Source organism: Chiloscyllium plagiosum, chromosome 3 (genome assembly GCF_004010195.1).
Source record: "Chiloscyllium plagiosum isolate BGI_BamShark_2017 chromosome 3, ASM401019v2, whole genome shotgun sequence".
Classification (NCBI taxonomy): domain Eukaryota; kingdom Metazoa; phylum Chordata; class Chondrichthyes; order Orectolobiformes; family Hemiscylliidae; genus Chiloscyllium; species Chiloscyllium plagiosum.
Window position 1 is genome coordinate 136,819,856 of NC_057712.1, and position 12,529 is coordinate 136,832,384.

Sequence of the window (12,529 nt, forward strand, 5' to 3'; positions counted from 1 at the left end):
TAACTCTCAGAATGTAAATAACATGTTCATCTGTGCATTGCCTAGGGCTGGGACGTGGCCTCAGCTGGAAGGAGCCGGGATGGTAGCAAGGATTGGGAGGATTGACCCCTATGGGCAAGATCTCTAGTGAACTGGGGTTTATTTGGGTGTTTGTTTAAGTTAAACGTGGTGGTTAGCTTTTTAGTTATAATAGTTTTTATAGGGAGTAGTTTTTAGACTTTATAGAGTTAATGTCTTTTTCGCTCGCTGCACCTCAGATAAACTTCCTCCTCTTGGGAAACCACGAGCTGTCCTGGATGACCGTGGGTAGTGATTTGTTCAGGTGGTGCACCTGGAATGTAAAAGGGAGCCATTTCCCCCCATTAAAAAGAAAGGTGCTGTCAAGCCTCAGGAAGGAAAGGGTGGACAGCGCCCTACTGCAAGAGACGTGTTTAGAGTCATAGAGATGTACAGCATGGAAACAGACCCTTTGCTCTAACCCGTCCATGCCAACCAGATATCCCAACCAGCTAGTCCCTGATAAGGAGCATCTGAAGCTGCAGCAGGGGGGGGTTATGACAGGGTATTCTTCTCCTTCTTTAGCTCCAAGGGTAGAGGAGTGGCGATATTGGTAAGAAGGAACCTCCCTTTCCAGGTAATTGAGCAAATTAAGGACAACTGTGGACAGTTCATCACTCTTAAAGCTCTTTAATTTAGCGACTGCATCAATTAGAAATTTAGGAATCTTGGGGTGTGCTGCACGATCATAGGCAGGGATTTTAATCGCCTAATGGATCCCAGGGTAGACGGGGTGCAAATGCGCCTGGCCCAATCTAAGCAGCAGGTGGCCATGTGTGAGGAGTTGGGATTAGTGGGTGTGTAGAGGCGTCTCCACCCTCATGGAAGAGACTTTACTTTCTCTTCCAACCTACAGATGTGCCACACGCAAATTGACATGTTCCTTATCAGTCTGTTTGGACAGAACGTTGGCTTGCAAACTTGGGAATATAGCTGTCTCGGACCACGTGCCAGTTTATTGAGGGTGGTGGAATGGATTCACGGCACTGGTGCGTGGACCCATTCCTTTTAAGGGACAGCAAATTCATTGAGTACATCACAAGAGCGTTCAGGGCCTTCTGGGATATCGGCTCGGGTATGGCCAGTGATCCAGCAACACTTTTTGGGAGGCCACGAAGGCATATTTACGAGGCCTGATCATTTTCTATTCAACAACTAGAAAGAGGCAGATTGGGGAGCAACAACGGGTGCTGGAGGCCAGGCTGAAGGTAGCTGAGGAAGTATGATATAATAGGCCTTCAGTGGTCAAGCTGCAGCAGGTCACAGCTCTCTCGGCTGCTCGTGACTCATTGCACACACAGGTGACAAAAAAAAAAGAGGTTTCCTTCACTAAACAAAGACTGTTTGAATTTGGAGATAAGCAAGCCAGGTAGATACCTGGCATATCTCACTCAAAAGAAAAATGCTACCCAATCCGTAAACCTGGCACAGTTACCCATGATTCTGGATCAGTGGTGCTGGAAGAGCACAGCAATTCAGGCAGCATCCGAGGACAGGCAAAATCGACGTTTCGGGCAAAAGCCCTTCAGGAATAAAGGCAGAGAGCCTGAAGCGTGGAGAGATAAGCTAGAGGAGGGTGGGGGTGGGGAGAGAGTAGCATAGAGTACAATAGATCAGTGGGGAAGGAGATGAAGGTGATAGGTCAGGGAGGAGAGGGTGGAGTGGATAGGTGGAAAAGGAGCTGGGCAGGTCGGACAAGTCCGGACAGGTCAGGGGATCGAGTTGCTGGAGGTTAGAAGCTAGGATGAGGTGGGGGAAGGGGAAATGAGGAAACTGTTAAAATCCACATTGATGCCCTGGGGTTGAAGTGTTCCGAGGCAGAAGATGAGGCGTTCTTCCTCCAGGCATCTGGTGGTGAGGGAGCGGCGGTGAAGGAGGCCCAGCACCTCCATAGAGGTGAGGGAGGAGGTGTGGGCGCAGGTTTTACAGTTCCTGCGGTGGCAGGGGAAGGTGCCAGGATGGGAGGGTGGGTCATAGGGGGGCGTGGACCTGACCAGGTAGTCACGGAGGGAACGGTCTTTGTGGAAGGTGGGGAGGGAAATATATCCCTGGTGGTGGGGTCTGTTTGGAGGTGGTGGAAATGTCGGCGGATGATTTGGTTTATGCGAAGGTTGGTAGGGTGGAAGGTGAGCACCAGGGGCGTTCTGTGAGTTGAAGGAGATAGCTCCTCCAACCATATCGGGAGGGTACTGACCATAGTGCAGGTATACCAGCAAAGATTGAAGCCGGGTTCGGTGGTCTCCCTAAACGCAGAAAAGGCATTTTATCGGATAGAAACGCCATACCTGTTTTGGGGTCTGGGGGTAGCCTTTGCCAGATGGGTCAAGGTGTTGTATAAATTAGATTACTTACAGTATGGAAACAGGCCCTTCGGCCCAACAAGTCCACACCGACCCACCACCCAGACCCATTCCCCTACATTTACCCCTTACCTAACACTACGGGCAATTTAGCATGGCCAACTCACCTAACCTGCACATCTTTGGACTGTGGGAGGAAACCGGAGCACCCGGAGGAAACCCACGCAGACACGGGGGAGAATGTGCAAACTCCACACAGTCAGTCGCCTGAGTCGGGAATTGAACCCAGGTCTGTGGCGCTGTGAGGCAGCTGTGCTAACCACTGTGCCGCCCACAATATCCTAAGGTGGCAGTCATCACAAATGGCACTAAGTCGGATAACTTTAACATTGGGAGAGGTCGTCAACAGGGGTGTCCTCTCTCACCATTAATTCATTTGGCAGTTTTTCGGGATATAGGATCAACTTTACCAAATCGGAGGCCGTGCCGGTGGAGGGATCAGTGGAGGTGCCTGATCTGAAGGATGGAATGCAGCTCCTGTTTCGATGGTCATCGAAAGTTTTTTTTTGTATTAGGGAATTTTATTTACCCCTGCCTTCCACCGGCTGTATCAAGCTAACTATTGGAAAGGATAAAACCGGATCTGCAGCAGTGGGAGGGATTACCGTTATCATGGTTAGGCTGAATAGCCCTGATTAAAATTAACGTTCTTCCTCGCCTGTTGTACCCCCATGAGGATGCTCCCGGTGTTGCTGCCCAGATGATTGTTACAGAGGCTCAAGGGTTGGCCTGGGTCCTTCATTTGGTGTCCCATTGGTAGGGGAGACTAGGACTTGAGGGCACAGCCTTAGAGTAAAGAGAAGACCCTTTTTGAACAGAGATAAGGAGAGACTTGTTCAGCCAGAGGGTGGGGAATCTGTGGGATTCACTGCCACAGAAGGCTGTGGGGGCCAGGCCAGTGAGTGTGTTTCAGACGGAGATAGATGGGTTCTTGAGTATCAAGGGGATCAAGGGTTACAGGGAGAAAGTGACAGAATGGGGTTGAGAAAGTTATCAGCCAGGATTGAATGGCTTAATTTCTACTCCTATGTTTTATGGTCTAAGATGATTTGTTAGAACACAGAAAGTAATTCTACTTATTCTCATTGTGTATAAAACTTTTTCAGAGTTGTGTTTTGGCAGGTCAGCTTGGCCAGGTAGAAGGTCTATTTGTTGGAAGATCCAACACTGGCTGTACAAGCCTGGGATCTCTCTGAAAGCCACTGTTATGCATTAATGAGGCAGGGGACTACACAGCAGGTTCAGGCACATGGTCAATCTGCAGGTTAGGGATGCCCATGCAGAGGGGGAACTGGGGAGACTGCAGGCATCACAAGGCTCCCCTGATTCTGTTGTGTTTGTGAATCAATATTCCATTTTGATTACTGGTGAGGGTGATGGTTCCTCTGGAATACTGTCCGAACCAAGTCGATGGCACCACAGACCAGGGGACGGAGAAGAATGGAAGGGCAATAGTGGTGGGAGATTGCATAGTCAGGGAATCAGACAGCTGCTTCAGTGGCTGGAGGTGTGTTCCCAGAATAAGGTGTTGGCTCCCTAGTCAAGGCTGGATCAAACCTGTCACAGACTGGCTGCAGAACGTCCTCCTGGGGGAGAGGGAATGATTAAATATCATTGTCCATATTGGTGCCAACAACACCGTTAAGACAAGAGGGAAGATCCCAAAAGCAGATTTTAGGGTGTTAGGAAGGAAGGAAAGCAAACATTAGCACAGTCATCTCAGGATCGTTCCCAGGGTCACCGTGAGCATAAAGGTTTATTCGATTGACCATGTGGCTGGAGAATTGGGGTGGCAAGTGGTTAGCACTGCTGCCTCACAGTGCCAGGGACCTGGGTTCAATTCCAGCCTCAGGCGACTGACTGTGTGGAGTTTGCACGTTCTCCCCGTGTCTGCGTGAGTTTCCTCCGGGTGCTCCGGTTTCCTCTCTCAGTCCAAAGATGCGCAGGTCAGGCTAAATTACCCATAGATTAGGTCCATTAGTCAGGGTAAATGTAGGGGAATGGGTCTGGGTAGGTTACTCTTTGGAGGATCAGTGTGGACTTGCTGGGCCGAAGGGCCTGTTTCCACACGGTAGGGAGTCTAATCTAATAACACTTGGTTCAGGTGGGACGGTTTCAGATTTCTGAGGTACGTGGGTACACCACAAGGTGGACAGGTTACTCTTAACAGGACTGGGACTGTACGAGGGAGATGTACGAGTACTGCTTGGGACGGTTCAAACTGGGGAGATGGAAACCTGAAGGATACCGCAAATTGGTAGGAAGTAAAGCTAGTAACAGGAAGGAGAAAGATGGTAAAGGGAATAAAAATGCTGGAAAAACGAGGATGAACATCCATGCAGCTGAGAATGCAGAATGACATCACGTCCAGATCAGTGCCACCCCCCCCCCCCATTCTGAGAGAAATACAAAATACTGGCAAAGTTGAAACTTTATTGCTGGAACAGCACAGCAGGTCAGGCAGCATCCAGGGAACAGGAGATTCGACGCTTCGGGCACAGGCCCTTCCTCAGGATGAAGAAACTGGTGAAGTCCAAGTTCATCCCCTGTGGTTGGAGGGTTCCCAGTCGGAAGATAAGACGCTCCTCCTCCGACCGTCGCGTTGTTGTGGTTTGGCGGTGGATGAGTCCAATGACCTGCATATCCTCGGTGGAGTGGGAGGGGGAGTTGAAATGCTGTGCTACAGGGTGATTGGGTTGGTTCGTCCGGGTGGCCCAGAGGTGCCTACTTGCGGAACGATTCATCTGAATCCCTCTTGGCCAACTGGGAACTGGTCTGTTCATCGGGGACTGGTTTAGCACAAGACAAAGTGCCAGGTGGAGTGTGAGTCAGGGAGTTTGTTACTTGTTCAACTGGAGTTAACGTGAAATCAAGGTACAATGCACCCCGCAGAAAGTAAAACCATAACATTGATGATTAAGATACACTGATCCAAGCCATAAAATGGGGAGTGGTACAACCAGTAAGGAGCACTGGTTTATGTGCATTTTCATCTTCACTTCCCCCAGTTGCCCTTCCTTATGCTCATCCCAATGTCCCATTCCCTCTCTATTCGACTGTGGTGTATTGTGGTCCCACTTTGGAACAATATCAAAATGGTGCAGAATGGGAATGGACCTTGGGATTCCAATAAAGTGAAGAAGCTGGGACACTTCTTGGAACAGAGAATGTGAAGAGGAGGGAGGCGTTTCAAATGAAAGAGTAAATGAAACTGTTTCGCAAAGAGGGCGGCACGGTGGCACAGTGGTTAGCACTGCTGTCTCACAGCGCCAGAGACCCGGGTTCAATTCCCGCCTCAGGCGACTGACTGTGTGGAGTTTGCACGTTCTCCCCCGTGTCTGCGTGGGTTTCCTCCGGGTGCTCCGGTTTCCTCCCACAGTCCAAAGATGTGCAGGGTCAGGTGAATTGGCCATGCTAAATTGCCCGTAGTGTTAGGTAAGGGGTAAATGTAGGGGTATGGGTGGGTTTCGCTTCGGCGGGTCGGTGTGGACTTGTTGGGTCGAAGGGCCTGTTTCCACACTGTAATCTAATCTAAGGACAGTCCTGAGCAACGTGAATAAATCCTGTTTTTTAACACATCAACTGGAATCCATTGCCTGAAAGGAAGTAGAAATGTTTCCAGGATGATGGGGAAGGAATGGGGGGGGGGGGGGGGGGAATAGAAATTAGCATTTGAAAGAGCCTTGATGGCTGGTGTCTATTCACCCAGTGTTTGTGTAAACTCTAACGGTCAGTCTGCTTCCTCATAGCTGGTACTTCTTATTTTCATGTGTTTATATTTAACCAGGGAAATTTTCCACTCGGTAAATATAACTGGGGGATTTCTTCAACTGATGGTTAAACGCATCCGTCCAGGGACATCTCTGACAACAGAGGGCACACACAAGAGGGAGTCTCGGGGTTTCCCTGTCATTTTTGGCAGGCATGGTTTAACCAGAACTAATCTGCACCAACTCACTTCCCTACGGAAGTCAAGCTGTTTATCCATCCTTGTGGCCTAGGAAAAGATGCAGTTGATGCTCCCAGCCCCTCGGGGGTTTTGTAATCAGTGCTTTTGTCTTCTGAAGATTGCTTGTAATGGATCCTCCAGGCCACCGAGGGAGCTGCAAATGGTACTTCCAACTGCAAAGAAGCTGCAGTTGGCCCTGCTAGGCTCTAGGGGAGCTGCAAATGATGCTCTGTAATTGGTACATGTGTCCCATAGAGGAACTGCAGTTAGTCCTCACACCCGCTATGCAGTTGGTCTTCTGAGTCCACTGCAGGGGCTACAGTTTGTTGTCCCTTTCCCTGAGGGAGCTGCAGTTGGGTTTCCAGATCAATGTGTACTGTGATTGGTCTTCTTTGTACTTGGAGACTACAGTTTGTCCTTCTATCCCTGAGTGACTATCCTCTAGAGTGCAAGTTTTTTTATTCATTCATTGGACATGGGCATTGCTGGCTGGTCCAGTTTTTATCGTCTGTCCCCAGGTGCCCTTAAGAAGGTGGGGATGAGCTGCCTTCCTGACCCGCTGCAGTCCATGTGCTGTGGGTAGACCCACAATGTCCCTTAGGGAGGGAATTCCAGGATTCTCACCCAGTGATACTAAAGGAACTGCAATATATTTCCATGCCAGGATGGTGAGTGGCTTGGAGCCATGTATCTTGTCTTGTCATTCTAGATGGAAGTGGCTGTGGGTTTGGAAGGGGCTGCCTGAGGATCTTTGGTGAGTTTCTGCAGTGTATCTTGTAGATGGTACACACTGCTGTTACTGAGCGTCGGTGGGGGGGGGGGAGGGAGTGTTTGTGGGTGTGGTGCCAATCAAGCGGCTGCTTTGTCCTGGATGGTGTCGAGTTTCTTGAGTGTTGTAGGAGCTGGCAAGTGGGGAGGATTGTGCCTTGTAATGAATGACGGATTTTTATTGCCATTTGTATGTGAGAAATGGGGAAGGGTGTTGTTCTCACAGATGTAGCAAAAAGGGTAGTGATAATGAGCTTCAGCATCGCGCTGACAAACAGGTATAGAGGGCAGCTGCAGGCAAGGATCAGATCAGCAAACTTCTGGGAAAAACAAGTTTGTGCAGGCAGCAACGCAGAACAATAGAAAACACTAGCACAGCAAGTGTTAATATAGTTACAAAACGGTTGCAGCTAACGGCCCAAGGAGATAGAAGTCGAGTCTAATGAAGATAAGGAGAAGTCACTGTAGGGGCAGTCAGGTCACAAGTTAGGCAGAGAACTAGGGTAATTGGGTAATGTAGGAGTCGGGAGAGGTGACCTCACGCAGCTCAAAGGTATAACTCTATACTTGTTTCAATGCTCATTGCTCATTTGCTTCTGCATTTGACGCCCTTTCTTGCAAGATCGTAAAATAAATTATCTTGTTTCCAGTTTTGGTGGTCTTGGCTAATTTTGTTAAGTTTGTTTTGGGGGCTCATCCGGGATCCCAAGCGCCGGTCGCTCGGCATTCTTGGAGAAGCGGAGAAGGTGCACCTCGCTGATTTCGGCAATCTCTAGTTTCCCCTCGTTGCCGCGGCAGCTTTGGGCGAGCGTGATCCGGACTGAGAGACCCTGGAAACAAGAGGGGAAGACGTGGCGGGGTTCGGTCGGGTGACTCTTGTGCTCAAGACCCGGGTAAGGAGAGGTCTCTCGAGATATATCCGGGCGACCGGGGATTTGTAACAGTAACTGTTGCGGGAATTGCCGCGCGGGTAACGGCTGAATTGACACGACCAGGTCAGAAAAGGACCTTTTTACCTTGGCGGTCGGGGACGTACGAGAAGTACGGGGAATTGGCGATGTCTAAAAATAACATATAATTGGCCAGATTGATCGGATGGGAAAGGCCGTCAACCTGACTCTAGCAGCCAGCCTTAGGACGGGTTGTTAAGGAGGGAAACCCCCCCCACGCGAAGGTCAGGAACCTGAAGTGGATGTGGAAGAAGGTGACACCGGACCTCGGAAAGATCAATTAAATTCATAAAAAAATGAGAGGCAAGGGAAGCTGTCTCTATAAAGATAATGTTAAACTTGAAGAAATTCCGTCCGACAGTCCCTTGGGGAGAATGTTGGGAAATTGGGAACACAACTCCCGGACGCGGGGGAAAGATAAAGCTGTAACGATAAGGTCTTGTTGTATTAAGAAACCTGATATCTTTTGGCCCAAATATGGGTCAGATGAAGATTGGCTGTGCCCCAAGACTTAAATATATATGTTCATAGCAAAGCCGACAAGAGGCTGATTGGATCGGGAGCCAAAATATTTTCGTCTTAAAAAAGAAAGAAAGGGAGGAAAAGGATGAAAAACCCAAAACCTCCCGTTGGGACCCTTTGTCAGATTTACCTCCCCCTTATTACAATAGAAATGATGGTCCGCCGTCCCCCGGCGACAGTCGACCGTCGTCCCAGCCCTCTGCACCCCCAGCAGAGGAACCCCTGGAAGAGGACTCCACTGAGAGTCAGGGTAAGACACGATCAGCAGGAAGGAGAGAGAAAGGGAACAAGGCGGGGCAACACGGGTATATCCTCTCAGAGAGGTCCCCATTGGAGACACCGAAATTGGATATGTTAATGCACCGCTGACCAGTGAGGGGTCAGAGCCTTTTAAAAAGGAAATGAAAAATCTAATTGAGGATCCCGTGGGATTGGGGGAGCAGTTAGACCAGTCTTTGGGGCCAAATTGGTATACCTGGGGGGAAATGATGGCAACATCGGGGACGTTATTCTCAGGAGGAGAAAGGGGTATGATCAGAAGGGCCGCTCTGAGGGAATGGGAAAAGAGATACCCCCCCCCCCCCCGGGTGAAGAAGTAACTCCGGCTGAACAAAAATTCCCTAATACAGATCCCCGATGGGAGGGCATGAATGCACATAATAGGGGAAGCACGAGAGACTTTCGGGAAGTGGTGATCTTGGGAATTAAGGAAGCAGCACCTTAACACAGCCGCCTTTGTTAAGGCTTCTGAAGTAAGGCAGGAGAAAGACGAGACCCCTTCAGCGTTTCTTCAAAGGCTCAAAGAAGCCACAAGGAAATATTCGGGAATGAATCCTGATGACCCGGTGGGCACAAGGACTTTTGAAGGTCCAGTTTGTGACAAAGTCATGGCCGGACATACAAAAGAAATTGCAGAAAATAGATGGACGGAGTGAAAAACAGATGGAAGAGTTGTTACGTGAGGCACAGAAAGTGTATGTGAAGAGAGAGAGGACGAGAAGCAGAAGCAGAAAGCTAAAATGATGGTGGCGGCAGTAGATGAAATAACAAAGAGGAGATTAGGATCGGGAGATAATAGAAAGGATAAGGATAGAGGAGGACACGAAAGACAAAGGCCGGACGTCCGGGGAAGGAGGCAACAGGCGGGATATTACCGTTGTGGAAAAGTGGGGCATTTTAAACGGGAATGCCCTGGACTAACGCGGGAAAGGGAAACTGTTTCCCTAATGATATTTGATGAGGAATAGGGGAGTCAGGGGCTCCTTCGTCCTGAGACCCACCGGGAACCCTTGATAAATCTAAAGCTGGGACCTGAAGGGGAGGAGGCAATGTTTTTGGTGGACACGGGAGCGGCACGGTCATCCCGAAGTTTTAGACCTACCGGTGTTAAATTGACCAATAAGAATCTCAGGGTTTCTGGAGTAAAAGGCGAAGAATTCTTGGTGCCTATTTTTGAGCCAACGCTAATTAGAGTAAATAATGAGGAAGTGACGGGACAATTATTGTATATTCCTGACATTGGAAGTAATCTATTAGGTAGGGATTTGATTATCTTGTTAGGCTTAAAAATTGGGGTGGAAAATAGTGCAGTGACCGTAAGGATGGCCATGTTAACACCTAGTGATGAAAAACAAATCAGCCCTGATGTATGGGCAAGACCGGGTAATACAGGGCATCTAACTATTACTGCGATGGTAATTACGTTGATTCAGGAGAATAAGACAGTTCGGGTTAGACAATACCCCATATCACTGGAAGGTCGTAAAGGTCTGCAACCAGTTATAGATTCTTTGTTAAAAACCGGATTGTTAGAACCCTGTATGTCACCCTTTAATACCCCAATGCTGCCTGTCTGCAAACCAGACGGAACCTATCGATTAGTGCAGGATCTCAGAGCATCGACCCGATTGGTTCGAACACAACACCCGGTAGTCCCCAATTGGTACACTTTGCAAGGCAAGATACCGTGTGACCACCACTGGTTTCGTGTAATAGATTTAAAGGATGCATTCTGGGCTTGTCCTCTGGCCCCAGAGAGCCGTGACATGTTTGCCTTTAAATGGGGAAACCCATACACTGGTAGAAAGCAACAATTCCGATGGACGGTACTTCCCCAGGGATTCACCGAATCACCTAATCTATTCGGGCAAGTACTGGAACAGGTCCTGGGACAACTTGAGATGCCTAAAGGCACGTCGCTGTTACAATATGTGGACGTCCTACTTGTGTCAGGACGAAAGAGAGACGACGTGAGCTTGGCCACCAATAGGCTGTTAAATTTCCTTGGGCAACAAGGTTTAAGAGTATCTAGGAATAAATTGCAATACGTAGAGAAAGAAGTGAAATATTTAGGGCACCTTGTTAGTGAGGGTACTAGGCGAATTAACCCCAAGAGAATTAAAGGGATAGTAGAACTACCCCTCCCAACCACCAATTGAGAATTACGGAAGTTCTTGAGGCTAGTGGGCTATTGTAGATTATGGATAGAAGGAGACGCCTGGAAAACGAAGGGGTTATATTATAAATTGACAGAGTCTGAACATGAAAGACTACACTGGACAGAAGAGGAAAATGAAGGGTTACATGAGTTAAAGCGTAGTTTAATACAAGCTCCGGTGCTGGCCCTTCCTTCCCTCGAGAAACCATTTCACCTTTTAGTGACAGTAAATGATGGAGCAGCCTTAGGAGTGTTAACCGAGAAGGGAGGGGGAAGGAGGAAGCCCATAGGCTTCCTGTCCAAGATCCTGGACCCTGTCTCGAGAGGATGGCCTGAATGTATACAGGCAGTGGCAGTCACTGTCATACTGATAGAGGAAAGCCGTAAACATACTTTTGGAGGGGCGCTAGTCGTTAGTACCCCCCATCAAGGCAGAACTGTGCTAAACCAAAAGGCAGGGAGATGGTTGACAGACTCACGAATCTTGAAATACGAAGCCATCCTGATGGAGAGAGATGACCTCGTGTTAGCGACAGATACCTGTCTAAACCCAGCTACCTTCCCATGGAAGGGAGAACCTCTGGACAAACGAGAATTAGAACCTGACTGTTTAGATATCATTGAGTATCAGACTAAGGTTAGACCAGATCTAAAAGATATTCCCTTGCATGATGGGGACAGACTGTTTATAGACGGGGTCATCAAGAGTGGTACAAGGAAAAAGACACAATGGATATGCAGTAGTGGATGGTAACAAAAACCAAACAGTTGAGGCTGACCGGTTGCCGAACACATGGTCGGCCGTAACCTGTGAGTTGTATGCATTAAACCAAGCTTTAAAACAACTAGAAAATCAGGATGGGACAATTTACACCGACTCTATGCCTATTGGGTGGTCCATACCTTCGGAAAAATATGGCAAGGACATGGACTAATCGATAACCAGGGAAAGGAATTAGTACACGAAGAGTTAATAGAACAAGTGTTGAAAAGTTTGGAATTACCACGAGAAATAGCAATAGTTCATGTACCGGGGCACCAAAAGGGGAACACTCTAGAAGCAAGAGGGAATAGGCCAACAGAAGCAGCCAAAGAGGCAGCTGTGAACCGTACAGTAACAAAAATACGGGTTCTCACACCCCTAGTGGAGTCGCCTTCCGTGAACCCCGTGTACACGAAGGAAGAGGAAAAAGAATTCCAGGAGATAGGAGCCACTAAGACAAGTGAAGGAAGATGGATTCTCCCGGATGGGAGGGAAATGTTGAGTAAACCAGTCATGAGAAACATTCTAAATACCCTGCACCAAGGCAGTCACTGGGGCTCTCAATGACAGTGTGACATAGTGTTAAGGAAGTACAGATGTAAAGGGATATGCACATTAGCCAAGCAGGTATGCTCAGGATGCCCGATTTGCCAAAAGATTAATAAAAAGGTAACAAGGGGAGGGCAAAAAGGTGGAAGGAATCCCGGGATAAGATCTTTTCAG